Source organism: Temnothorax longispinosus, chromosome 9, assembly GCF_030848805.1.
Source record: "Temnothorax longispinosus isolate EJ_2023e chromosome 9, Tlon_JGU_v1, whole genome shotgun sequence".
In the NCBI taxonomy this organism is placed as follows: domain Eukaryota; kingdom Metazoa; phylum Arthropoda; class Insecta; order Hymenoptera; family Formicidae; genus Temnothorax; species Temnothorax longispinosus.
Genome location: NC_092366.1, coordinates 13,748,879 through 13,776,725, shown reverse-complemented (window position 1 = coordinate 13,776,725; position 27,847 = coordinate 13,748,879). Strand labels below are relative to the sequence as shown.

General features: G+C 42.2%; 2 long non-coding RNA genes across 2 annotated transcripts in view; one reads left to right on the top strand and one right to left on the bottom strand.

Moving 5' to 3' along the window:
* Positions 1-3,163, bottom strand: part of LOC139818863 (uncharacterized) — a 37,966-nt gene extending 34,803 nt beyond the window's left edge. The window contains exon 1 of the long non-coding RNA XR_011733542.1: positions 3,149-3,163. This is a non-coding gene — a long non-coding RNA (uncharacterized lncRNA). The remainder of the gene's footprint in view (positions 1-3,148) is intronic.
* An 898-nt stretch (positions 3,164-4,061) lies between these two features.
* The window catches only part of LOC139819770 (uncharacterized), a 55,192-nt gene continuing 31,406 nt past the window's right edge, over positions 4,062-27,847 (top strand). Inside the window, exon 1 of the long non-coding RNA XR_011733811.1 lies at positions 4,062-4,190. This is a non-coding gene — a long non-coding RNA (uncharacterized lncRNA). The remainder of the gene's footprint in view (positions 4,191-27,847) is intronic.

Here is a 27,847-nt window from a genome sequence, read left to right as displayed (position 1 = left end):
GGGGTGGGCGGCTCCCAAGAGACGCGTTCGTAGCAAACGCCCACGAACGGTGACAGTCGGCGAAGATTTACGACGCTATAAAATATCATTTGTATTTGATGTCAGAGCGAGGGCTTGATTAATGCACTGCCGGGCGCACAATGAATAACTGACGTGTTGTTATAGTAACATCAATCTGAAAGAAGCACGGGGTGAGAGCTCCGGTACCCCGTTGATAAATTGTGTAGATTGGAGTCGCCGTTGCTGAGATACGATCAGCGAGCCTTCTACGATTCAATCATTAATGCCGTTTCTCTCCCCCCTCTCCCTCCGCGCGCGACCGGAATCATCCATAACTCCCGGGGTGTTTGCCGCTCGCGAACTATCTCGGGGTACATCGATAATTTTTCGTTTTTGTCGAAAGCGAAACTAAAGTGAACGAATAATTTGATTTATTGACCGACATACGTTTCAAACAGCTGGAAACGTTATGTAAAATCGGGGACCGGTTTTTTGCACGCAGCCATTCCGACGACAGTTCTCCAAATCTCGAAAACCATCCGTCAAAAAATTTCTGTATATATCTCCACGGCGCGTCTTTTTATTTAAAGCGAAAGTAACTAGGGAAAGGTTTGATTTTAATCAATAATAATAAGTGAAACGGGACCCCGATATGATATACAGCCTTGGCCAAAATTATTAGGCATGCACCCTATTAAAATAAAGTTCTTTCAAAGTAACATTTATTTTAAAAAAAATAAAAAATAAATATATAACTCGTTTATAATAATAAACATTCTAGTAAATAACTTTTAAACGATATAGAAATCTTTCTTGGTATTAAATTTAGTACAGTAATGATTACGATATCGGGTGTCTAATAATTTTGGCCAAGGCTGTACAATCAAATTTAAAGAACATCAAGCCATTAGGTCAAGATTTTGGCTACCTAATAATTAGATTTTAATGAAATGAATTATTCGGTGTTGAAAAAGAAAGAAACAGAGAGAGAAAGAAAGAATTCAATTGTCAATCATCCGTTTCAAATACGAGGATAAAAAATTACGTAACCAAGGGTTTTAATTATCAGAAAATTTCCTCGCGCATCAATCTTTTCTTTCCCGGAATGGCTTTTATTCACGTCCACGCTCCAACGTATCCGGGTGCGACGAAGCAGGAACAAACGCCACCCCCGTCTTCGGAAATGTTATCGGTCACGTGAACAGCGCGAAAGTGTCGCGAAGTTTATGGCGAGGAACTGCGCTCGGTCGGTCTCTTATAACACAGTCATTAATCACTTACCAACAATGATTTTATTCGCGGCGAGCGGTCCGAGCGTAACGTACCGTGACGCGCCTCGAACAGCGGGGACGATACATCACCGCGATGCGTAATATCGTCCTCAGCTTTGCGAAAGGGGAGAACGGAACGGAACGGAACGGGAACCAGAAGAGCGCCCGTCGCCGTATACATCGTTCAGTTTTCGACGTCGTCGTCGCGCTATTTTCAACCTGTCAAAATATCGCCCGGGGGCACGGTCGAAGACGCGAAGCGGCACGTCAGGGAAATGATTGATTTCGTTTTCCCGACGCTCCCTAAGACGCGTTAACGAAACAAATATACTCTTACGACGCGAACGTCGAGAGATACTACGCGATCCACGCGATCGTTCCCGCTGACGTTTATTTCGGGAATTTAGTTGCGGGAGCCGTAACGCGTTATATGGGAAACGTAGATTGATATCGGAGGAAGATTTGCGGAATGACGTGCGTGTCGATCGATTTATCCGCAAACCCCCGCGTTCGAAGATGATATCACGCTCGCGACGTAGACGAAGTAGACTTACGTAGCGTCGTATACGGGGGTGAGGTAAACCCCCCCACGAAGAGAGTAGGAGGTTACTTTATTGTATATGGGCTGATTATGCTCGTAAATATTTCACCGAGGGGATGATTCGAGCGGCGGGACTCGAGAAACGACTCAACGGTTGAGGGACGAGCAGACACCGCAATAGGGACAGCAATGGAAAATGGTGACGTGAGAGGCGGCAGGAAGAAGAGCGGGGGGGGACCCAGGGAGGACAGGGATTTACGCGTGCGAACCTGAACGCCCTTTATACGTCGTCGACGCTATAATATATGACACCTATAGATCACAATTACGTGTAATGGCGCTCACTCTTGTATTCATGGCGATATTATTTCTGGTTGCCTTCCACGGCCGTCGTCGGCTCGCCCCCTCCCCCTCTGTCTCTCTCTTCTTCCAGCCCTCGTCGCCGCTTGTTCCTGGGAGACTTTAGGTCCGTATGCTAAGCAGGCGGTAATTCTAGTTTGATTTACTTCGCCGGTCAACCCTCCCTCCTCGAAACTCTCTCCGCGCGGCGTACGCGACTTCCAACCCCGCCGGGAAAGTGATTACGCTTGGATCGGGCGATAAGTCCTTTATGGTTTTTGGTCGTGGCGTGTCGCACATTGGCGTAGCACGGATTCCTTTGGCCGTCGCGATACGTGCGTCTCTCGTTGATTTTTTTTTCTCGAGGGAAATAAATGTCTTGGAAAAATTCCGTCTTGTAGTTTTCTGTTTTATAAAAGTTTTATAAAAGATCGAGCAATCAAACTTTCAATACTTATCCAATTGTTTTTCGATAAAGCCTCTTGTATTTATTTAAGCAAAGCAAAGGTTAAAATTTTTAATTTTTTAGACTGAAATAGGATTGAAAGTCACTCAGGTATCTATCATCTGTGAAGAGAACGTTACTAAGTGGCTACAAATTATCTTAAGGAGAGATGTCAGATGACATAAATTGAACATTTTGAACACATAATGTAGGCAACTTAAATTATATATCGATCACGTATCGTGACTTATAATGAGGCGCATTTAATATAACCCGAGGTGTATTTCTGTCTCGGTGGAGAGAGAAAGAGAGAGAGAGAGATGGAGAATGAATGTCGATATTCTACCCGGAGACTTCGAGAACTCTGCGCGACGTGACGCTTTAAATTAAGGAAACGAGAAGCGTCAGGATTTATACGACTGTCATCTTGCAGCGGCTGTTCCTAGATATATCTTGTACATCAAGCGGGCTCGTTAAGTAATTAGTTCGAGCAGTGTCAGCGGAATCATGGGATATAATCAAAAGTTAGAAACGCGAGCGATTAATTATTACCTTACGCCGGCTCCCGGAGTCGGAAATGTCAGTTCCTGCGGCCGCCTCTGGATTCAGCCAGAGGCATGCATTCTATACCTACACCAACCACGAACGCGTTGTCATAACGAGGCGTCATTACTGACTATCCATTACGCGCGACGGATGTTCACTGAGCGTTATGACACTCAATGAATATTCACGCCCCGTTATATAGCCATTTTATAAACGGCCGCCGCGGCGCGACGAATGACGCAAGCGAGACCGTATTTAAACGACGGTTTGCACTTGCACGTTCGCAGAAATGGGATCCGATTCGATACAGGTCCAAAGGTGTATATCGAGACATTTCGACATGTTATGATAGCTTATCCTCCCCGTCACTTACACGCGTAAAATTATGCACCTGCAAGATCTATCATGAACTGATTCGCGGGTTTTTTATTTTTGTTCATACCACTCCCACGTTTCTATCTAGTGATTAAAATTAGCATGACTTGTTATTAAATGTTGAATAAAGCGACTTGTCTAGACCGACTGTCTAGACTGCCTGGATCATTCAGCTGTTTTCGATACTTGGAATCAGATCAGAAGGAAATATACGGACTTTCTCTCTCTGTGTACCACAAAATGATCCAGTCCTCGCGGCTCGCTACTGGCGTCATTGCCGAGCCTCTCGGACACATGTGCACGCGCGAATAATAACGCGCACACTTACGCGGAGAGTTAACTATTGTCCCGTACCCGAGGAGTAATGTCCCATTGTGAAACGGTTACAATGACGTATCGCCTGTCATCAGCGAAACGACGGCAATTTTATTCCATCCCAGTCGTGTTTAATGACCGTGTCGAAAGAAGCGAAGGGGGAGGCAACAGGGGGGAGGGAGAAAGAAAAATATTAACGTTTCGAGCCGATGCATTTATACGAGGCACTGTCACGATATTCCGACGTGAGGCCTCGGCTCCGTGAAATTAACTTGTGCCACTTTAAAGTCATCGGGGCCCTGGCCGCGCCGCCCAGACGCGAGACGGACGCGCTCGCGATGTCAATTGCGACGAACAGGTATTTGGTTCGCAATTTCCTTTAATTGTCGCGGCGCGTTTTTGCGCCGATGCGACAAACACGCGGGTAAACGCGGGCGTCCAGCACGTTATTATACGTCCACCCGTGTTTTATACGTTCCTAGCTCGTGCGGTACGTGCGGGCGCACCAACGAATCACTCACGTTTCCTGTAAATTGCGGATTCATGGTTTATCGGCGTACGGCCGAAACGTTTTACTGCCCGGCGATGCGCGATAACGCCGCGCTGACAGCGGAATGTCCCCGGCCAAAATGAATCCAACGAGTACACGGCGAGACGCATATGCGGGAAACGTATTCTCTCTCTCGTGTTTTGTTTTTCGCGGGCGTGACTGGAATATCGGATTTGTCCAGTGACGTAGACGACGGGAAGCATTGGGCGAGGGGTCCTGCGGCACTCTCTCCAAAATTGCAGAAAATGATATTCCATATTTAGTATAATCGTCCATGTATATAAAATTCTGAATATTTTAATGGGACCACAAATCCCAAATTTTTTTATGTTTAAATAATGATAGGCCGAAACACAACTCCAATCTTAACACTGAACTAGCAAGGGGGTCAAAATGACTTGTTTGACATTTTTAAAAATAATTATTTATTTTTAAAACATCACAATTCCTGAATTTTTCTGATTTTTATTGAAATATGCAGATAATTAATTTTATAAATTTGTTTTCTCTTTTTCTCCTTTTTATTTTGACCCCTTCGGTAGGAATAGATATAGGTTAATCTTCGGTGGTTCTAGTATCAAGATCAATATTGTACATAAATATTCTTGCTAAGCCACTTTATACGCGGTAATAAGTAAGAGCACAACATTATTTACCTACCTTGCGCAAGTTGCAGAAAGTTATATTCAAGTTGAAAGATGGCAACTCTGATATATCGTAATCCACGTCGGCACTGAACGGGACATATATTATGATTTCGCTTTTAAGCGAATTTACTTCATTCCGTTTGATTCGCGCGTAATGCTCGTTAATTTAATTTCCAATTAAGCGTATGCTGGTTTCATTAAGGGCGTAACGTGACTCATTAAATGTGATTGCGTGGCATTTATCCGCGCGGTATTGACAAATATGTGTTATATCCACCAAAAGTATTCGGGGAAAACTGCGGAACTGCGTAAGTACATGACTTGATGAAGGAAATGAAATTTTTTTCGTATAAAAAAAATTTTCCTTCGCAAAGCTGAGATTTTTCCTCGGTAATTCGGGACAGACAGAAACTTCTGGTCTGGTGTATTATTTTGCAATCCGTCAAGAGAATGTTTGCCGGTAAAACGAAGATTGACGGAACAAATCATCAGCAAATGCTTATTATTCAAAATGGATATTTCGTAGCGGAAAACCCATCAAGGCTCCGTTGCGCGGCGGTACATATATATCTAAGTGCGCGCGAATCCTCGTTGGAAGATAAATGAGCCAATCTGTTAAACCCGGTCTCGAGATACGCACGCTCTCGCGTGGCAATTATATACGTTTCCTGAGGTCCAAATTTATTATGTACTAAAACGCCGTTATTGTTGCAAGAAGGCGGCCGTTGAGTAGAAAAAGCTGCCGTTATTAATTCGCATTAGTTTAATAGGTACCCGGGGTGGAGGCCGCGGGACCGAGAGGTACGGGTTAGGTAGGTGCGCGCGGTGCGCGCGCGGCGGAGGAAGGAAGGTGGGGGGAGGGGGGAATAAGGTCACGCCAGAAAGTGAGTAATGAAGGCGGTTTATCTCCGAGGAGTAACTAGCGGTGTTCGTGTAATGGGGGCATTCATCAACGCGATCTCACATCGCCTTTCCGTTCGCGTTTCAGAGTCTCATGACGATTTGCGCTACGTACGGACGGTGAGAAACGGAGCTGAAACGATTTCTTTCTGCACGCGCCCCCTGGAAAACCCCTCGTTGCCACTTTGCCGCGCAAGATTAATGCCGGCGAAGTGGTGTTTTCGGCGCCATTAATTTTTCTCTCCCCATTTATCAGTTTTAATTCCGGGAGGCCCCGAGACTTCCCCGGCGGCGCCCCCCCTTTCCCTCCCTCCCCGCCGCGTATGATGAATAGGATTAGCGCAATTGAAATTATACCCCGTATTCCCCGCATTCGTGTAATTTGTCCCATCGCTGACGGCGCGCCCGTCACTTTATCTCAATATTGTTACGTCGATAATGACAAATGTTTATTTTAAGGACGCGATCATTTAATATCTTCGGCGTTTGTTATACTTATTGCGAGCCCGGAATAATTTACGATAATTAAAGCTCCCCGGTTGTTACGAGAGCGCTAATCGCTAACGAGAAAAGCAAACGATCACATTTATTCCAATATGTTAAGACAACTTTTCATTGCTGTCAGTATCTTTGCGCAGGATCGAAGATTGATTGACGCATCGTGTATCGTGTCTCCCCCGGCGATCTCGCCGCTGCATTATATCATTTTTTTTTGCCTTGGCACGCTCATTACTTTCCTAACGAGAAAACCGATTCGTACCCCGCAAAAATGCGACTCCCGATGTTCCGCGCTCCCGACGATTGACATTGGGCCGGGCCGCCGCGCGTTTTCTGCGGCGCATCAACGCCGCCGCATGACAACGAGCGACAAGGAACAACAACCGGCACGATATATATCCACGGAACACGCAACGAGCGCAGCGGGACAGCCATATTATTACCGTCTTTTCGCAGTCCGCGCCTCTGTAATTATGATTTTATTTTTATGGACATAAATTATACGGGCCGCCTAGCTGTGTCATTATATGGCATTTTAATTCAAGGCTGTAGACATAATGGTAACCCGCGCGCCACACGGACTCACTGCTCACCTGCCCGTAGGTGAGGGACGGGGCACCGGGAGAGAGAAGGGTAACCGGCGTAAGGGGCACCGAGGGGGAAGGCCGATAGTAGGGGTACGTGGACTTCGCCTCTCGCGGTTAGCCGATTCTAACCGTGCGTTTTTCCTTTCCTCTTTCGTTTCATATTTTTTTTCCCGCGCTTCTTTCGCGACTTCTCCCGCCGATTTCTCTCGCGTCTGATATTGTTTAATTTTTCCACCGAGTCGTATTGCAAAATAATGACACGTACGTTGCGTACATACGTGGCCGACCCGTTAATAACTCCGAGATTAGAGAAGGCTCGTCAGCGATTCCGCTCGGCCGTCTTTCGCGGCGCTTGGCCTCGCGCTTGGCAGTTTCCTCGCGATGGGTTAAGAAAGTACGTAAGTCGTTTCTCTCTCCGCTTCTTTCGTTCGGGGAGTATTCACCGTGTACTCTGCAATTACGTAAGAGTACTCGCAACGATTTCACGAAACGATTACGAAACCCCGCGTAAAATAAGGCACACGATTTTAATCTATATTCCCATTAATTCAGTTGCCTCTTTTTCGTTTATGTAATAAACGCAAAAAGCTAAGTGGCGTTGAAGGGAGAGGCAACCGTTTTACATCCGGCAATTTAATCGCGTTTTCGTTTTCGCAAGAGCGCGACTTCGCCGTAAGGTCTCTCTCTCTCTCTCTCTCGATACGTGCGAATTCGAAGATAAGTCCCGAAGGCTGATAAGCTAATTGACTATATTTTCTCATTATAAAGTTACGTGCGATAAACCAGATACGATCGGGGCGCGATATACTATTTGCGAGAAAACAAAAGCTATACAACGCGCCGTCACGCGAACGCATGACGGGTCGCGAGTCGCGAGAAGCTAAATTTTCTTCTGCGTTTTTACCGTAGACTCGCTAAAAACACACATTTGTCCGCGACATGCGTGGCGTCACGCTCGGCAAGCGGCATCTGCCTCTCTATTACGATATTACAATGTATCATTTTTGTAATATAATTTTTGCTGCGTGCACCGTGTATTCCGCGTCCTTAAACGCCTGCACCGCCGGCTACGCCTCGAGTCCCCCTCTTCTCGTCGATAAGTCGTAGCCAGTGTACAGAGCTGTGTATTTAGCACGGTGCACGTGAGTGATATTCGTCAAACGGCGCACGGCTATAATTTAGCCGCAATTTCACAAACACGGTACGTTGCGCGTTGCGCCGCGGCGGGGACCTGACGATTGCGCCGAATAATTACGTTGGCGAGCTGTTGTTACGTCGTTACGACCGTCGGAATTACACTTAATTTGTAGTCATAAGCATACCCCGGCAGCGCGTTTGCTTTTGACAATAATTCGCATTTTCTCGGAACGAGAGTCGCTACTATCCGTAACAAAGACGGCGAGCGATGAAAATACGGTAATTTCCAAGCGGGAGATCGTGACTCGACACTGCTCGTCAAAATATTTTCTAGTTCGCTTACCGCTGACGCGTAAATACCCGCCTATTATCGCCCCGGCATGTGCCGCTCAAGCTTTACGCGATATCTAGCCTAACGTACTCTCACCACGTCTCTCTCTCCCTCTCTTCACGGTTATAAATTCACGGACGCGCGTTAACAAGTTGCGATGTGCCCCCCTCTGAAAGGTAGAGAAACTTCGGTCCGGCTGACAGGTTATTCTTTTAATTGGAACAGAACGTAATGGCCATCGCGTTGAAAATGACATCGCGCGGAACCCGTCAAACGACAGCGTGACAAAAGACAGGGCAAAATCGGAAGCTCGCCGGCTTTTTGCCGATGAATGGTATGAGGATCAACACGCACGGTAGCCGGTAATACTTGATGTTACGAACGCACGGCAGAGTGGCAAGCTGTCAGCCCGCCGCCGCGCTGTCAGTCTCCTGTCTGGTTGCTGTCTGTCTGTCATTCACTCACTCAACCCACTCATTCGCCTGTCCCATCTCTCCCCGACTTTTTCGGGCTCTCCGTCTCTCCGCCTCGCCCTCTATTTCTCTCTCTTCTTCTCTCTGTCGCTCTTTTTTTTTTCAATTTCTCTCTCTCTCTCTTTCTCTCTTTTTTTTCGTGACTGGCGTTCAAACTCGTTGGCCCCGTTACAGCGACGGACGTGCGCGCATCTGCCTGCGAAAATATTTTTTCGATCCAGAGTGCGCGCAGGCGATACCCACCGCGATGCCCGACGAAATTCATGCCAGATGTAGCTTCTCCGTGTGACGTTTCGGCGAAGGAAATCTTTATTAAGTGGACGATACCGATATAGTTTGAGAAGAGTTTAAATAGGAGAGTGAACGCATACGCGGAACTTCACGTGAAGTCACAATTCCATTCGAAAAGGCTCTGAGGCTTGCGTTTTAAGACGCGTGCAAAATCGTCTTTACTCGGCTTCATTAAAAGGGGGTACGAATATATCCTGTTGGATATTGTTATATTTTCGAAAGTCTCGATCGAGGTAAATTCCTAAAACAGGACATCCCGAAATCTATAACTTGCAGCGAGGAATGACGTAACAGCCCTAACGGACATGACATCATTCGAATTTCGAATAATCTGTACATTCTATAGAATGTATTAAGGTTCCTGGAATCTCGCCGCCATGTTAGATCGTGATTTCAGAGGCGAGAAATGACACGCTGAGAATTCTGGCGCGCCATTTTGAAATAATAAGATATTTGAATGAAAAAACTGGGGGGGAATTCACAACCCAAAATTTTGTACACCAATGCCGATTTTTGGCATTGCTGTAAAACACTGCCGACATTTTCGTACACTGCCGACAATGCTTAGTCAATACCTACAATGCCGTCAATCCTATATATAAATAATATAAAATTAAGGCAATGCCATGCAATTATGAACACTGCCGCGTACTACCCATTATTATACGCCAATGCCACCTCTATCAAGTTAACCCCCCCCACTATTGCAAAAAAATCCGCACCTATTAAAAAATTTAGTCCTATTTATGTGCTGTTGCTCTAGTCCGGATTTTGTTGCTCAAGCCGTTTAGCAGGAAACGGCGATCGAAATGGGGGGGGGGCAGCTTGTCGTTATAATAAAAAACCTATATAGAGTGCTCAAATCCAAAAAACAAATACACCAGAATTTGTTGCTTTTTTGTTGCTCCAAGATAGCGTGAAAACATTTTTGAAATATAACGTTTTTTTAGAAAATACGGTAGGGGAGACCGGGGCTAACTCGACACCGGAGCAAACTTGACACTAGGCTTTTTGCCAATTTAAATCTATCGTAGAAACTTGCCTTTCTTACTGTAAATGCGTCTTTATGTGCCAGTATTATCAACGGAATTTGGTAACATTTTGAGTTATAGTGTAATTTTTAACGCGACATAAGCGTTTTTGATAGTGAAAAGTAATTTTTCTGATCTCTCGAAAATGGTCTACTCTTTCATCGAGCTTTCGGGCAAAACTAAGCGACGTACAGCAAAATTTCCTAGCAATTTTGTACCTGAAGGAACGCTCTTTAAATGTGTACCATTAAAATTGCTCGAAAATTTTAATTAATTGTTGAAAATTGCTTTTGAAAAAATTGTGTCGAGTATACCCCGGTATTTTTCAATTTGAAAATTTGTCTTCGCGTCACTTTTCCTTTCCTGGGGGCAAAACTAAGCGACGTACAACAAAATTTTCTTAAGCAATTTTGTACCTGAAGGAACGCTCTTTAAATGTGTACCATTAAATGTGCTTGAAAATTTTAATTAATTGTTGAAAATTGCCTTTGAAAAAATTGTGTCGAGTTAGCCCCGGTCTCCCCTACGTATATCCGAATACTTAACAGACAGCACTATATTGACTACATCTTAAACAACGTTATATTTCCAAAATATTTTTACGCTATCTTAAAGCAACAAAATAGTAACAAATTCTGGTATAAACGTTTATTCGATTTGAGCACTCTATATATATTTTTTCGCATGGGGAGGGGCCAGCTTGACACAGATTCTAGCCCCACCACATACTAAAAAACACATATAGAGTGCTCAAATTCAAAAAAACAATACACCAAAATTTGTTGCTTTAAGATAGCGTAAACAAATTTTCGAAATATAAGGTTCTATAAACAATGCCACTAATAAATACTGCATCTTCGACCGTTATCTACGACTCGAGCTACGACTTCGATGGCTAAAAACTAAGTAAAAGAACTTGTTGCTTAGCTCTTTTTGGTCTTAAAATATTCCATGGACCGTGCCCTATCAGAATATGCAACTTACGATTTTGTTGCTCGCCCCTAATTGCAAATAAACAAATTATTTATCTCCGCGTCGGCCGTTATCTCGTTATCTACGACTTCGATGGCTAAAAACTAAACAATAAGTAAAAGATTCTTTTACTTTATAGTTTTTAGCCATCGGGGCGAGCAACAAAATCGTAAGTTGCATATTCTGATAGGGCACGGTCCATGGAATATTTTAAGACCAAAAAGAGCCGAGCAACAAATTCTTTTTACTTAGTTTTTAGCCATCGAAATCGTAGATAACGGTCGACGCAGAGATAAATAATTTGTTTATTTGCAGTTAGGAGCGAGCAACAAAATTGTAAGTTGCATATTCTGATAGGGCACGGTCCATAGAATATTTTAAGACCAAAAAAAGCCGAGCAACAAATTCTTTTACTTAGTTTTTAGCCATCGACGTCGTAGATAACGGTCGACGCGGAGATAAATAATTTGTTTATTTGCAGTTAGGGGTGAGCAACAAAATCATATGTTGCATATTCTGGTAGAGCACGTTCCATAGAATATTTAAATAACAAAAAGACCCGAGCAACAAATTTCTTTACTTAGTTTTTAGCCATCGACGTCGCAGATAATGGTTGACGCGGAGATAAATAATTTGTTTATTTGCAGTTAGGGGCGAGCAACAAAATCGTAAGTTGCATATTCTGATAGGACACGGTCCATAGAATATTTTAAGACCAAAAAGAGCTGAGCAACAAGTTCTTTTACTTAGTTTTTATCCAAAGTCGTAGATAACGGTCGAAGATGAAGTATTTATTAGTGGCATTGTTTACAGAACCTTATATTTCGAAAACTTGTTTACGCGCCGCTATCTTAAAGCAACAAAAAAGCAACAAATTTTGGTGATTGTTTTTTTGGATTTGAGCACTCTATAAGTTTTTTTAGTATGTGGTGGGGCTAGAATCTGTGTCAAGCTGGCCCCCCCCATGCGAAAAAAAATATACAGAGTGCTCTCTCAAATCGAATAAACGTTTATACCAGAATTTGTTGCTATTTTGTTGCTTTAAGATAGCGTAAAAACATTTTGGAAATATAACGTTGTTTAAGATGTAGTCAATATAGTGCTATCTATTAGGTATTCGGATATAAGTATTTTCTAAAAAAACTTAGGGGGCGTCCACTGCCGTACTGCCGAGCCAATGCCGGATAAAATTCGGACACTGCCTTAGCAATGCTATGCAATACCTCCTGCACTGCCACTGCCACAAGTCATTATTACCACTCCCCAACCATTGACGACAATGCCGTCAATATTATAGGCCACTGCTTACTTTTTTCAGTCCACTGCCGAAATTTTGTACACCAATGCCGGCTGTGAATTTCCCCCCAGAAAAAACATTTCTTATCATTTTAACACACCTATAAAATACTCCGAAAACTATCCTTTTCTTTTGACAGTTAACAAACCGCGCCTTAAAATGAATGTAACGAAAACTAGTCATGCGCCTGCGCATAAACCTGCATGACTAGGCTTTGTATTACATTAATTTTACGGCTGTTTATTAACTGTTAAAAGAAAAAGATAGTTTTTGGAGTATTTTATAAGTATTAAAGCGATAAGAAGTTTTTTTTTCATCCAAATATCTTTTTATTTGGATGAAAAAAACTAGGAGCCTTAAGAATATATTTAATATACCTACTGAGAACATTTCTATAATATCTTATAATTTTGTAATATCCTCCGAACATTCTCAGAATCTACATGTGCTGTTAAGGAGATCCGGCATTAACATATCCGGCATAATATCGGCCGTAAACCGAAGGAGACGTGAACGCGCAACGCCGAGGACAATGAACGAGCTTATCCGCGTTGCTATAAAATATTCTCTGTGTGCCGCGTGTCCACGCAGCCGTAAAACGCGAGCATCCGTTTAATGATAAATTAGAGGGACGACGCGACGCGTCGGGGACCGAGCGAATATGTCCGGCCGCGTATACACCGCTCTCTTTTCTTCCTCTCTTTCTCTCTCTTCTTCTCTCTCTTTTTATCGCGACAGTACCGAACGATTTAACTCGCAGTTGTTTGCATATCCGGTTTATGTTTCAATCTAGTTCCATCAATATGAATAAACACCGGTACGCAGAGGTAGCACGGCGCGGGCATTAATATGTATTGGCAATAAATCGATATCGATAATTAAAATCTGCGCCCGGCCCGGCCGGGCTGGAGGGGTCCTTGGGAGCGCGCGAGCGCGTTTATATAAAAGTTCAATTTGTTATATGTAACTGCACGAGATGACTATAAATATTGCGTTACCCTTTTTAACTGGGATCGTAAATCCGCGTGATTTATGCACTGGCCGTCTGAGAGAGCCAAAGGGGTCGGAGATGGCATGCCGGTGACTGCACGCCGCAGCAGGATTTCTAGTTCTTTCGCGCGTAACTAAATTCTGACGCTCCACTTTATCATTGTTTTGATCGTTTCGGATCCGCGGACGATTTTAATCTTATTAAAATGCACACAAATAAAGAGAAAGAGAGAGAGGGAGAGAGAGAGAGAGAGAGAGAGAGAGAAATTCTTCATTGTTTCTTTTATGTATTGGCGATAGAACGGTATTTATATTGGGATTTATATTGGGAGACAATGTGAACAGGTTTTATAAAATAAATACTATAATCAGTTATTTCATTTTTATTACGCTATATGTACATATATGTTAAATATAATTTTGCTAGGGCTAAATGTCATAAATATGCATACAAATATGTCAGTACATGTAAAACCTGAATTGAATGCACACGCAGCAGCGTTAATTGTTTAACTGTCCGGGATTCAATACAATTCTAGTAAATGTCACTCGAACGTAAATATATATAGGTATACTTAAACGTAACACGCGCGACAGAAATTTATTTATCGCGTATTCGATATCACATATCATACGTATAGAATTGAGAAAAACTTTCGAGCCCCGAAGATGTATGTACTCTATACGCGAAGGTGCGTACGTCTGAAAGGCGCGCGTGTGAGAAATTACGTTGAGAAAGACGTTGTGATAACTGTTGACAAATGCCGCGAAGAAAGGAGGAACAGAAACTCGCGCCGACTAATGACGCCATCCATTTCCTTTTATACCTCGTGTGACGTTACAAAGCATCAGCCATCCTTCCCCTTTCTGAACCCTTGACGCGTATTCACGCGTTAAAAGTGTCCACCTTGAGAGACATCCCCTCCCTTCCCTCCTCTTTCCCTCTCTCTCCCCATACTATCTCGCGCGTTTCGTCCACGTCCATTGTGCGTGACCGTGTTGCAAGCATGTCCCGCGTACGTATGCGGGAAGACAACCGATATCAAACGAGCGTATCGGACGTGGAATCCAAGAGGGTCCCCAAGGGAACGAGAAGCTAATGGCCCGCCAGGTTCCAGAGCGTTATTATTACTTTAGCTGATGACTTGTGTGTGACCCTTCCCCCCTCCCCCGCTTTCTCCGGCTTGGAACATTTGCCACCTATTTATCATTGAGAGAACTTGCGGAGGAGGAAAACCATCGCCTGGAATTAGAAGCAAATATACTTGATGCCTATCTCGAGTATCGAAAGCGGAAATGACGGGGATCCACGAATATTTTTAACGATAAACGTTAACGATACAATTAGACAAGAGTAATTAAAGAATTATTAAAAAAATATTATTAAAAGAAAATTATCTTTAGCAAGTATCAGAAAGAAATTTAGCGATAAAATGAAAAAGAAAATAGATGTTTGTACACTTGCATTTTAAAATTTTTATCGATAAAAGGCTAGAGGGATTTGAAAATAGAGGGCGATAAAAATAGAGACCAGAAATTTCCACTGAGAGAAAATGAGCCCTTAAATTCAATATATAACGTAGAAAATGCACGCACAACTTCTAATACTCTCTCTATATAATGTAATGGAATGAAGGTGAGGAGAAGGATATACGGAAAGAAATCTGATATTAGATAACGCGCTCGAAGGTACTGTAAGACAACATACTTGACAAGTTAAAAGGAAAAGGCAGAAAGTGCGCGCAGAAAACTGCTCATACATTTTAATATTCCACGACTATACGCTATCCTTTGCCCCCGAGCGGATAAAGGAATTATTTGCTCTTTGCAGGAAAGTAGCGGAGCAAGAGGAATTCGAGAGAGAAATGAAAAAGAATTCGACTTCTCAGTGCACGGATGTAGGAGCAACAGACATTTGACAACGTGACAACGTATGAATAACGCAAGATGCGCGGCACACATATGAAGAAAACATTTATATCGATGATTTATTCGGGAGTCTCTTCATTCGAGAGAGTGAATACGGCAATAAAATAGACGAGTTCTACCGCGTCACGCGGGATAACAAATGATCGGAATCGGGCGATTCCGGTGGAAAGGCCTATCGATTCCTTTGTCTCAAACGTACTCGGAGGCCGGCACTTCCGCGCGGCGGTAGCCGCAAGCAAGTAAATCGCGACGTATCATCGTCTCCGCAACAGGGCGTGAAAGGGGCTTTACCGAATCTCTGGCAGAATTCCCGGAAAAGTCCGGAGAAAAAAGGCACTCGCGGCGCGCGGTGGGCGAGGGACGGGACGGCGCGGCGCGGCGCAACGCGAGCCGAGGAGTGAAGTGAACGAACCGAGGCAAAGGAGGGAAGATGACTGCTCGGTTGAGTAATGGATCAATTTATTTGCTGGCTGTAGGTACCTACCGGGGGTAGTAGATACGTATATAGGCGGCGTATAACAGGGCAGAGAAATGGCTACGTTGGATCCCCCCGGGTGTCGAGTAGAAAGATGTGCTGCGGGATGCGGGCCGCCAGGAGACGATTTCGCTATCCCCCTCCGGCTTACCGTCCTCGCCGTCGTCGTTCTCGCCCTCTCTCTGACTAGCCGTGGTCCTCCTTCTTTCCACTCTTCGGCGACGGCAGCAACGACGGCGGCGGCAGCAGCAGCGACGGCGGCTGCACGATCCTCCGCAGCCTCTTTCGCAGAGAGAAGATCGTATTTATTTCCACGGTGGTGAGAATGGATGGCGTTCCGGTGATCTATGTCCCGGCGCAGACACATCTCATTTACTCTACGAAGCATAATTCCTTAACACTTTTTCGGGGAAAAGTGCTCGTATATCTTGGTTACGCCAGCAAGTCGCACGAATTCCACGCTTGGCACGCTCGTATGAGCAATTTACCCCGCGCCCGCTTTCTCCCATATTTCACATTCTGTCTCACCTCGGACAGCTGTGTTCCGTTTGATACTGATTTCGTTAGCGGGACTTTCGTAGGCTTGGCGTAATCGTAGCGTTTTCGCGATTCAACTTCCGTTACTTACTTTTTTTTTTTTACAAACGAGAGTTTTCGAAAAAGTTCGCGTCGGGACGATAAACGGTCCCGATTTCGATGTACCTTGTCGATTTACCTTTGTATTCGGCGGTGATTACTCATCGATCGATTACATTACGTTTTAAGACCCGTTAACTACCTCAGGGGGTGACAGAGGTGACTCGCGGAACGAATTATCCGCGACGGACCGGCGATTGGATATCGAATTAGAAGGTTGTGGATTGGTCGCCGCCGCAGGTGGCTATTTATGTAGCATCCGAAGTACCTGTATCACGATCATTAATAAATAACGGCATTATGCAAATGGGCAATTTGTCTCCGGGGCACCGCGCGCGGAGGCGCACGAGCGCGCACCGCCGTGTGGTCATTTTAAATATCAAATGAAAGTACAGACGCGCGCGATGCACCGGCAATTTATTTTCGCGCACACTGTCAGACCGCGGCGAAGCAGCGCGGCTCGCATTTATAATGAGAAGATTAATGATGCGTCACGGCGTGTCCATATGAGGGTGCACGCTTGTATGAGTAACGCAATGATGGCCGGCCATTAATTTATTGCGCGTCGCGACACGACCGGGGCTGGAGCGGCCGCGCGTCGACGAGTTTTTCATGTTGATATCATTCTTGCTTTATCTACACGCGCTGCACGGGGCTTTGTCAGCGCGGTGTAAATAGAGATGTAAAATCATTCAACAAGCGCGGATTACACCCGATGACTTCGTAGATCAACAGGATACAGCGGCGATTTCCGATATATTCCCCCGTGGGTTACCCCTTCGCTTAATTACCGCACCAACTCCAAACCTGATTCTGTCTCTATGGACAGCGGCGAATAATGTATCATAAAGTAGCGACAGAAATCATTCAAAAGAAACGGACATGGTTTATTGAGCAAATCGACTTGCAAATCATAAATTAATGTAAAATATTGCTAACAATTAAGCTTTCACGTTTTTGATTAATTTCGCTATACAGGATGTTTTTAGTAAGTATATTGTCCAGTATTTTAGAAGTTGATTTTTGAGACCATATGGACACAGTCTCAAAGACTTCGTTTCAGAAATACAATTTTATGAAATTATTGTTTTTAATAATCAGATTAGATTGGAATTTAGAAATATCTTACCTATATATTATGTTAAAATTGAAAAATAGTCCGTTAAATTACTAAATGATTATTAGGCACAATAATAAATCGCGAATCATTTGAAACAATTGTTGATAATTGAAATAAATAACAAGAAAGATAATTTTTCAAGTGGATGCGATTTCAAGTGGCCGCGCGATTTTAATAACAAATAATAAATATCTTTTGATACATACTGATGTCAATTGCTCGTGTATACTTGATCAATCAGAAACAGATTTTTGTGCGATTAACGAAGGGCCAATTAATTTGTCAATTTCGATAAACACATATCCGCACAAACAAACAAATATTTACCAAACACGTGGCGCGCGCGATGTTATTTATGGCGGCACGTGACACGGTAAAAATAGGGGTCGTGCGAGGTTTTTCGATAGACGATATGCGTTTTGCAAACTCTCTGTCATGGACAGAAATAGGAATATATGTAATCTCTTGTTCTACCTGTTACATTCAATGGCTTTTTCATATGATAATGCCAAATATTTTAAGACATAATTCTCACATAATAATACGCTCAGACTTTCTCGTATAATGCAGGAATATCTAATATATTAAGTAAAGAAATCTATCTTTCTAATCTTATATTCTCGTCATGTGTCAAATTATATAAAATATATAATATGTATAACGGAAGTAAAAATACATTCGTTATTTCTTACTCGTGTCATATAGTAAAATTAAAATCATTTAAGATTCAAACGTGAATGAAAAAAACATTATTTTCATCTTTCTTTTATAGAGAATACTTCGAAGTCCACTATTCGCATTTGATCGGTGAAATAATACACCACGAAACGAAATTTAATTAAAATTATAATACATGTTGCGCACGGTATCGAAAGTACTCGGCTCGTGTTAACTGGAATTCGAGCCGCAATCAAAGCACCTCCGCGTTACAATAAAACCGAGGGTTTAAATTTTGAAACTGCAAAAAAGAAATGAAGTATCTGACAAAAATTCCATGTAAAAAGGATTGCAAAAAAAAAATAAAATCAACTATACGTTTATGTTTGCCTTATTTAATTTCTGCGAAGATATAACTTTATTATGGTTATTAAAAACAATTGAGAAAGCAAGACAGCGCTCTGATAATATCAGTATACATTATTGCTGCGTATATTTTTTTTCCTGATGAAGAGATTAGTCTAAGAAATTCATGCGCACGCAAAATAAATATTTTATGCTGGAAAGCTAATTTAAACTCACTCGCGATGGCTTCCGTGTGTTTAACAGCTGCCTTAAGTTGATTTAATAATATACCTAATTACTGTCTTACGCTTCTGTGCACGCGGTAACGATACTGCGAGTATCACAGATCTGTACACGCAGGAACGGGCGTAAATTATGATTATTTTGATAGAACGAAATATCGCCGTTAATTACCTGGACACCATAATCATTACCACGTTGTGACTTTGATATATTGCCACGTTTTTTTGCTACGGCAATGAAATTATGTGAAATCATCATTATTCTGTTATTCCACGAATGGAATTAAATTTCTCTCGAGCAGAAAGTTGTACGGCACGTAATAATTTAATTCGTATCCCTCAACTCTTTTTACAAGACTCTGACTATTACATAGATATATTTCTCTTTAAAAAAAAAACACATAAAAAATCCACATGACTAGAAACACCTTGAATGTAAAGAGAAATACTTGTTCAAACTATTTGAGGAACATCAAACGATAGAGTCAGTATTAAATTGCTAATTCGTATCGCTAATATAAATAAAAAAATTATACCATATTTTATGCTATGTTCATAAATGTAATTCATACTTTGTCACATCGTATCACATAAATGATTACCTATCCCGTGATAAATATTAATTGGGTAGGCAGATAGAACGTAGCCATAAAGTATCGTTGTGAAATGAGCGATTAAACACACACACGGGGACACGGAGACTCGTAAGTGATGCAAATAAGCGCTACCCGGCGTCGTCGTCGGGGTGTTTATCCCGCGTGCGCCCGTGCGTAGTAATTAATAGCCCCAATCGAAGTGCATTAAGAAACCGCGCTATCGATGCGCTCATTAGGTATGCGCCGGCCGACGTTCCCGTGCAAGGGAACGCAAGACCCTCATACGGTAACGGTTGTCAGCCGTGGCGGAACCGCCGGGTTGCTTTTGCGCGCACAGAAAGGTTACCAGCAATAAAATACCCGACATCCGGCGGCTATTAATGCCGCGGCGCAATGCCAAACGTCATTTACATCGGCACTTTATTTCTACACGCGTATCCGCGTCAGTGCACCGAGGTAAAGAGAGAGAGAGAGAAAGAGAGAGAGAGAGAGAAGGAAAGAAAGAGAGAACCCGGGCTCTTCGTTTTGCCGCCTTAGGGTCGATTTGCACCAGCGTCCAAGATCATTTTTTCATCGCCTGAGCACTTAGAACGTTCGTGCATGCGTCAGACGCACGGTATCTAGAATCTCTCAGTTTCTCACACAGATTCACGGAAATATGTGGCACTTCAAAGGCAAATTTGCTAGTTTCCCAAATAGGGAACTCTGTGAAATTGAGATTAAAACCTGTCATCTTCAAACCTGTATTAGTTTGTCTAGATAATTCTCAAATATTTTTTTGTTCTTATGACTGTGAAACTATATAAATAATTGCGGATATTTAAATTACGGCTATAATGAGAAGTAAGACCATTATACGAGCATTAATAGATGTTACAGAATCATATCTAATTCATATCTAATTCTCATATCTAATCGATATTTAATTGTGGGGGGATGGAAGGGTTTTTTAACGTTCTAATGATAACTCTGTATTAAGTCCGACTGTGATCGGAACACAGTGAATAGTTGGAATATATATGTGTTATATACAATAATACATATAAGAATTAGATATGAATTTTCTGTAACATCTATTAATGCTCGTATAATGGTCTTACTTCTCATTATAGCCTTGCTTCAAACGAGCGAAAAATAAGTTTCTTATATTTAAATTACATTATAATTGGCAGAATTAATTTGTCTTCTCTGACAATGAGTATATATAATAATTGAGATGAGCTACGTATACAACGTACAACATAATATAATACGTTAATATCAAGAAATATAATTAATGCATTAATTATAATGTACCTATATTTTAAAACATTAGTATAAATAAAATAATATAAATATAAATAAAATATTTAAATATTTTTATTTAATATTAATATGCATATTATATATAGGTATATTTAAATAATAAAATAATTATTATTGATTAAAAAACAATTTATATAAATATTACACTTTTATATAAGAACTGTATAAATTTAAATTAAATATTAAATATTATAGATACATATATATATGTATCATTAATAACATATTATAAATAACATAAATTTTAATAAATTTATATTAAATAAATAAATATTTATAAAATATCTATAAATTAATATAGGAAAAATAAAATTAATTTATTTATTTTTCTTATCGTAACGTCACAATACAGTTGAGATACCGTTTCTTCTCATTTTCTAGATAAATACTGGTATTTATTTTTTATTCTAAGTAGCAATAAATATAATACGCTTCAAAAATAAATGAATATATTCCTTATCCCGCGTGTAGAAGGATTTCAACACAATATCGAAAAAAAATTCCAATAAAGCACTGGAATTCACATACGCGAGACGTTAATATCTGGGTATCCCCGGTCCTGAAATTTTACGTCGACATAGAGCCGTGATTCATAAATCCAGGTGGCGGACTCGTTCGCGGCAGGAAAAACAATTTCCGGCAAAACGCCGAATTAAGTACTTATCTTTACGAGCTGTCGTGCAATTTTCTGAAAGGAGATACGCCGTTGGGCGCGCGCTCCCACCGCGCGGGAAAAATTTATCGCAGTTCCGATACTATATTTCGGCGCGCATAATGCCGCACGCCGTTTGTTAGCGAAAGTTACACCCGTGTATAGGATGCAACCGCCGAGATAAGAGTAAGGGGGAGGAAGTATTATCGTCGGAAAGGCGCCAACGTCATTCAACGCGTTCACTGATCGAACATCCGATCTCGAGACTTTAACACAGAAACCTAGGTATCCCTGGACACGAAAAATTCGAATTTACGAATTTCGAATATTATCTCTATTTTTTTTGCAAAAAGAGGCTTGAGATCTTTTATCTACTTCGCGCGGCCGATAGCTGTATTAATTACAAAGTCCGCGCAGGGCGAAAATCTCAAAGCGCTTACAGTTGGCGGCCGGAATGCATTCATGGTGCATTCTGAGCCTCGAGTACGAGCCGGAATAAACGTAACTGACCGTAGTTGGACCGCCGCCAGTGCGGCTATCCGCGTTAGCATTCGTCTTTTCATCGCAACACGCCTTACCCGTGGCGGATAGATTGATGCGCGACTTAAAAGACGTAGGCGAGCGATCTGAATTATTTGCGTGCTTCTAATGTGCCGCGAGATTGAAATTTTCAGTACTCGGAGCACTGCCAGTTATGCACTTGACGAACGCTTTTCTCTCTCTCCCTCTCTCTCTCTCTCGTCCTCGTCGTGTCCCGCCGAGTGAATCTTCAAGTGTAAAAATATCACGTCTGCGACGACGAACGTTGATAATTAAATAGGCGGAACCATGTCAATTCAATCCACGTCGCGGACCTCTTACCGTCGAAATAATCGATCGGTTTAAACCGATTATTTTGTTGTACCTACCGTGGAAAATAATTCAAAATTAATCCTACTGCGATAGTCATCGACGATGTTAACCCTAATTCGCCATACTCCGGTCTAGTGGACCGCTGAACGTTTTTCCAGTTTTTACATAATAACATAATTTTCTAGTTTTCTTATATAATAAGTTCAGTTTAAATTTAAATCATTTTCTTGACTTGATATTATCACACTTAAACATCTTATTCAGAGTCTGTATCTCCAATTTCTACAGAGTACAAGCTTAAAAATATTAATTAGAATGAAAATGACAATGCGACAAATTTGAGCGATCTCACGGACCGGGAGTGTGGCGATTTAAGGACTCAAAAAATAAGTGTGGCCAGCTGGGGGTTAATTGTACTCAAAAAACATATTATCGCTAAAAGCATACATTTTCACAGAGGCGGGGAATGTGGGTTAAGAGTAAACGCATTCCACGTGCTAACGTGGCGGCAAACGTCGGAATGCCTACGGACACCCAATAAATTCTAATTTAAAATCAGTGTCGCAACGAAAGGTCCTCCAAGAGGCGAGCACCATTTCTCAGTGTGTTGCCTCGCATAGCTCATTCGTTTTATCGTCCTGAGCGGCGCGGCCCGTCAGTCCGGCGTCGCGTCGTGATAAACAGCCGCTACTGTCGTAAGTCAAGCCAATGTAAAATCTCGTGCGTTACTCCTTTATAACGTTTACTTAGAATGACTCGGCACACGGCGAGAGTACAGTCACCGTTTAATCATCAAACGTATCGCGCGTCTCACCATCGTTTGTCATTCCGCCTCCGAGTGAACCGAGAAGATCAAACAAGCTGAATGCGTGTTAAGTGGCGACTCGAACCTTTCCTTAACCGTTTCTGAACTCGAACACTGACGCGAGTTAGTCTTATATTATTCGATAGCGCAAGTCTTCGTGTCATCGTAGCCGGTATTAATTGTAGGTATAACATCCTGGAGAAACTCTTCATGATTTTATATATGTATATATATATAATCGACGTCAGTAATATAATTAGTACATCTCCATGATTACGATCGGCAACGGTACGAACGCAAAGCTTCCGTATCCGCCACCTCGGTTATCTTAGTTTATCGCACTTCATACTCCGTTTTGCGTTCCAAATATGCGACTCGAATGTAGGTACTGTGCGTCCGTGAAAACGTGTCGGTTCGCGAGCATTCCAGCGATAAAACGTTCGTTGCCGGTGTTATGAGATCCTTAAAAACGCATAGCTTCGTGAAATCGTGAGCACGGATGTAACCCTTCTTTAGGCCTAAGGTTAATCTGGCAGGCGAGCGTCGCGACGCCCAGGCTAATGGCACGTACGACGTCGCGCTGCGTGCCAGCATTCTCAGCCTCGTCGCAGCGGTCGTCGTCGTCGTCGTCGTGTGTGTGTGTGAACACGACGAAAGGGGAGCGCCGCCGCCGCCGATGCCGCGGGCTGAGTGATGAAGTGAGTGCGGAGTGAGGTCTATTTTTGCGCTCACCGACAAACAGCCTCGTAGATCTCGCGACACGTCGTTAGAAACGCCACAAAAATACCCTCCGCGCCGTCGAAAGTGCCCCCTGTGACATCCGCGACACCGCTCTCTCTCTCTCTCTTCGGCGTTTATTCCGAGAAGCTACTAAACGCCACGCGTCTTGTAACGACGCGTCGTTCAATCGCCGCGACAAACATCGCCGAGTGGCCGATTATCGCCCCCGACGCGGATATCACACATATACTTTCCGTAAAACGCGAGGGTACTCTCTAAATCGTATAGAGTGGTTTTGCTAATATATTAGGTATGATTGCGATAGTCACTCCAAAAGAGAGGATTGTCACTCTAATTTGAGTAAATGTGGACACTTATAAGGTAGGAGTGAATTGAGGAGTGAATTTTTCACTCAAATTTTTAGAGCGGCTATTCTATCGGCGTGATACGATCTTATTACTCCAAAGCTACAGTGAATCACGATTCATCACTAAAGGTCGACTGATCAATGACTCTAACAGAGTGTCCACTCACAATTGTAGAGTGACATAATTCACTTCTATGGACACTGATCTACTACACTCGAAAAGAGTGTCCTTTCACTCAAATGGAATGTGATTTCACTCTAACTTATAGAGCGCAATTTTACTCTTTCTTAGAGTGGCAAATCATTCGAAGTGCACAGGCTCAATTTTCACTTTTTATTACACTTGCATTTTATTACACTCGTTTTGAGTGATATTTTATTCTTCGACTTTTAGAGAGTGCTTATCCGACGAGTCACTTTTCGCGAGGTTTATCGCGCTACTTTAGCGCGATACTCCGATAATAACAAGATGAAGCGACCGAACATTCGAGTGTGCTGAGATACAGGTGGAGGATAAAGTAAAACATTACGAGATATCCATAAGAATGATTTGATGTGATACATTCTCAAAGGATTTCCCAGAAAATAGCCTGGGGACGCCGAGGATAAATGATTAGTGGCGCGAGGAAACTGAGAATTGTAACGGAACCGAGATTGTGGGCTTCTGAGCCCGCTCTGGTGTCCTATAATCGTCCCCATTTGTATGCATCCCGATAGTTTACATACTTCCGAATCGAATTGTCGCGGCGAGGCAACGACACGGCTAGAAATGTCGGATTGTAAGTTACTTAAAGCTTAACAATAATATTCGGATTTGGATTATAACGAATCCCGAGTTATGTATCCAAGCTTCCAACAGCGATAAAATAGCGTAATTCAGTTCACCGTGAGCAACAAAATCAAAATTTGTCAGACATTGAGAAGAGATAGATTTCTAATGATACAAAATTGAGTCATTTTAGCGTTTCCATGTCCAAGTGCAGGCAATTGATAATTGTAAAAATCGATTACTAATATCGTAATTTTAAATACATGACTGAGAATGATATATCAATTATTTTCCTTGATGCCAATTATGACGTAAGATATGATTGGAGCGACTAATAATGTACTGTACGAATATTTCAACGTCTATTTAACAGTAAATTCTACCTAACCATCGTCTAGTCACGCATCGTTACGTACAACAAGGAAAATTGAGCTAACGACGCACTTCGTCATAAATTCTTTGGGTTATTAACTTTGATTGCTCGTAGATTATACCACGGAATTTATTTAGTACCGTTAATATGCTCGAGTCTCGGTGCAGGCACAGGTAAAAGAGGGTAAGTGAAGATTATACACACTATTCATGAACGGAATGATCTTGCTACTTTAGATAAGATAAGACGTTCCGTGAAATGTAACGCTATATATATCAGATCCCCATAAAAGAACTTATAGAAAAAAAACAACATTACGAGTAACTAATTAAGTTTATCACGATATCATTATTAACGTCCTCCCGGTTTCTCATTTAACGGAATAAAATCTTATATCATCAATCGCTTCGTAATCATAATCAGATGATTCGACTTTCGAGAAGCCTGATGGCGATCGAAATATTTCACGCGCTAATTTTTCACATCCTAAACATCAAAGCTCTGGACGACAATAATAATATCCGCGCAAGAACTCTACTCGGTAATAAAAATTTATCGCCGCAGAAAATTTCGGTGAAGGCTTCCAGGAAGCGCGTAATAAAATCCTCGGGGGCTAAACGTAATCGGCGCCCGTTTATGCCGCTGTTTGTAAGAACGAGAGATTTTCAGAACAAATCCAAGCAGGCGTACACCCTATATCAGGCTTTCCGCCGGCTCCCCTTCTGACAGTTATTGCAACGTTTGAAGATACTTATTCGTGGAAGTTACGGCCAACAGCTGTGTGCTTTTTTTCGATCGTTTGGTCTTCACCGTAGAAATTATTATGTACCGCACCGAGAGTTTATACATGCGATGTAGGCATAACCTTCCGGCGTAGGAAGGTCTTATATATTTTCCAGAGCTAAGCGGCGGGAAACTAATGATAAACACGGCTCTTCGTAGCTATAAGGGGAAATTAATGTTCCGAACGTAACGGTAAATGGAGTGGAAAGAAGACAAGAAACTGCGAGATAAATGACGCCGGGTTTGCCGAAGAAGAGCATCTTTCCGTGGAAAACCGCGGTAACGTGTAGTGAAAAATCTCAAGTTTTATTCGACCATCATTCCGGAAGTGTCAGGTACTGCGGTAGGTGATGGAACATATTAGAGGATAATGCCAACGTTTAGCTAGCGTTGTACTAATTCTTGACGCGCGCGATAGATGAGTACCTTGAAAATGATTAATTACATTACATATCTCTTAATTATCATAACTTTTCGAACAATCGACTATTTCGCTACGAGATTATCTGGACGTATCTGAAAAGGTAATTCTGAAAATCAGCTGATTAATAATATGATTGATTGTTCGTATAAAATTAATGAAATGTGTCGGCGAGCGTGTCCGTTACGCGGATTAACCGTCGTTGCGGAAAGAATATTTAGTGACTTCGCTGGAAATGTCAGACGCGGTAATCCTCGCGGGATCTATTTTACGATAATCATTGTACCGGTTTATTACACTATAATTCCATCTCTGTCATTCACGACGGCGCGATCTCCCCGGCGTAAACTTTCAAGCGCTCTTTTATCCGGGAGACGGAGAATTATGTAACGTATGTCAACGCTGCAAATAAGATAAATCTCGCCTATCTCTTTCATGCGTTGTCAAGGCAAAAGTATATATAACCTCCGCGCGGATATAAATACGTATAATCCGCGAGTTAAATCAGATTAAATTACCACGCGTTAAAATCCGAAGAGATGTATTATTAAGATATAATTTATTACCGACACGCCGGGGAAACTCTGCGCGCAGGCACCGCACCGGCGAGAATTTCTCAAATTTCATAAATCAAGGAAGTAAATTGAAGTGAGAACCATCGTCGATTCATTGCAATGAAAATTAACGTCGCCCCTTTACGGAACCGTTGAATGAGATTCTGGCGTGCCAGGAGTGCATTAATCGTTTCGTCATTAAGAAGAAGATCCCGGGTACGAAATCCGGTGATAATGAGCGGCTTCATTAACGCCACGGTCGTTGTTTTCCGTCCGTGAAAATCCTTACGCTCGCTTTACTAGCAATGTATAAATTTCTTTTATTTCCAACAATTAACGAACTCCGGCTTCGTGTCCAATATTGTTCGCGTCAGCGGCGCAAATTGACAATCGCCGATTGGTTCGTTAAGCGCTAATTAAATATATAATTCGGTCGCCGTCCAAATCACTGTCGACTCAAAGCCGCTCGTTTCAAAGCTAGATAAAACAATTACGTAATACGTGTTAGATTCAGTAATTGCGTCTATAATAATGACATATCAGAAACTTAATTACGTTAACACATTGTGCAACATCTGTAGAGCTGTAGTTTAGATCCCAATATCTGGTACACTGTTGGAAAATTTTTGTAGTTTTGTTAAAAAAGGTCCTTGTCAAAATTTTTGTGTAAAATAATCAACACATACATGTGTAGATTTAACATATGCCTG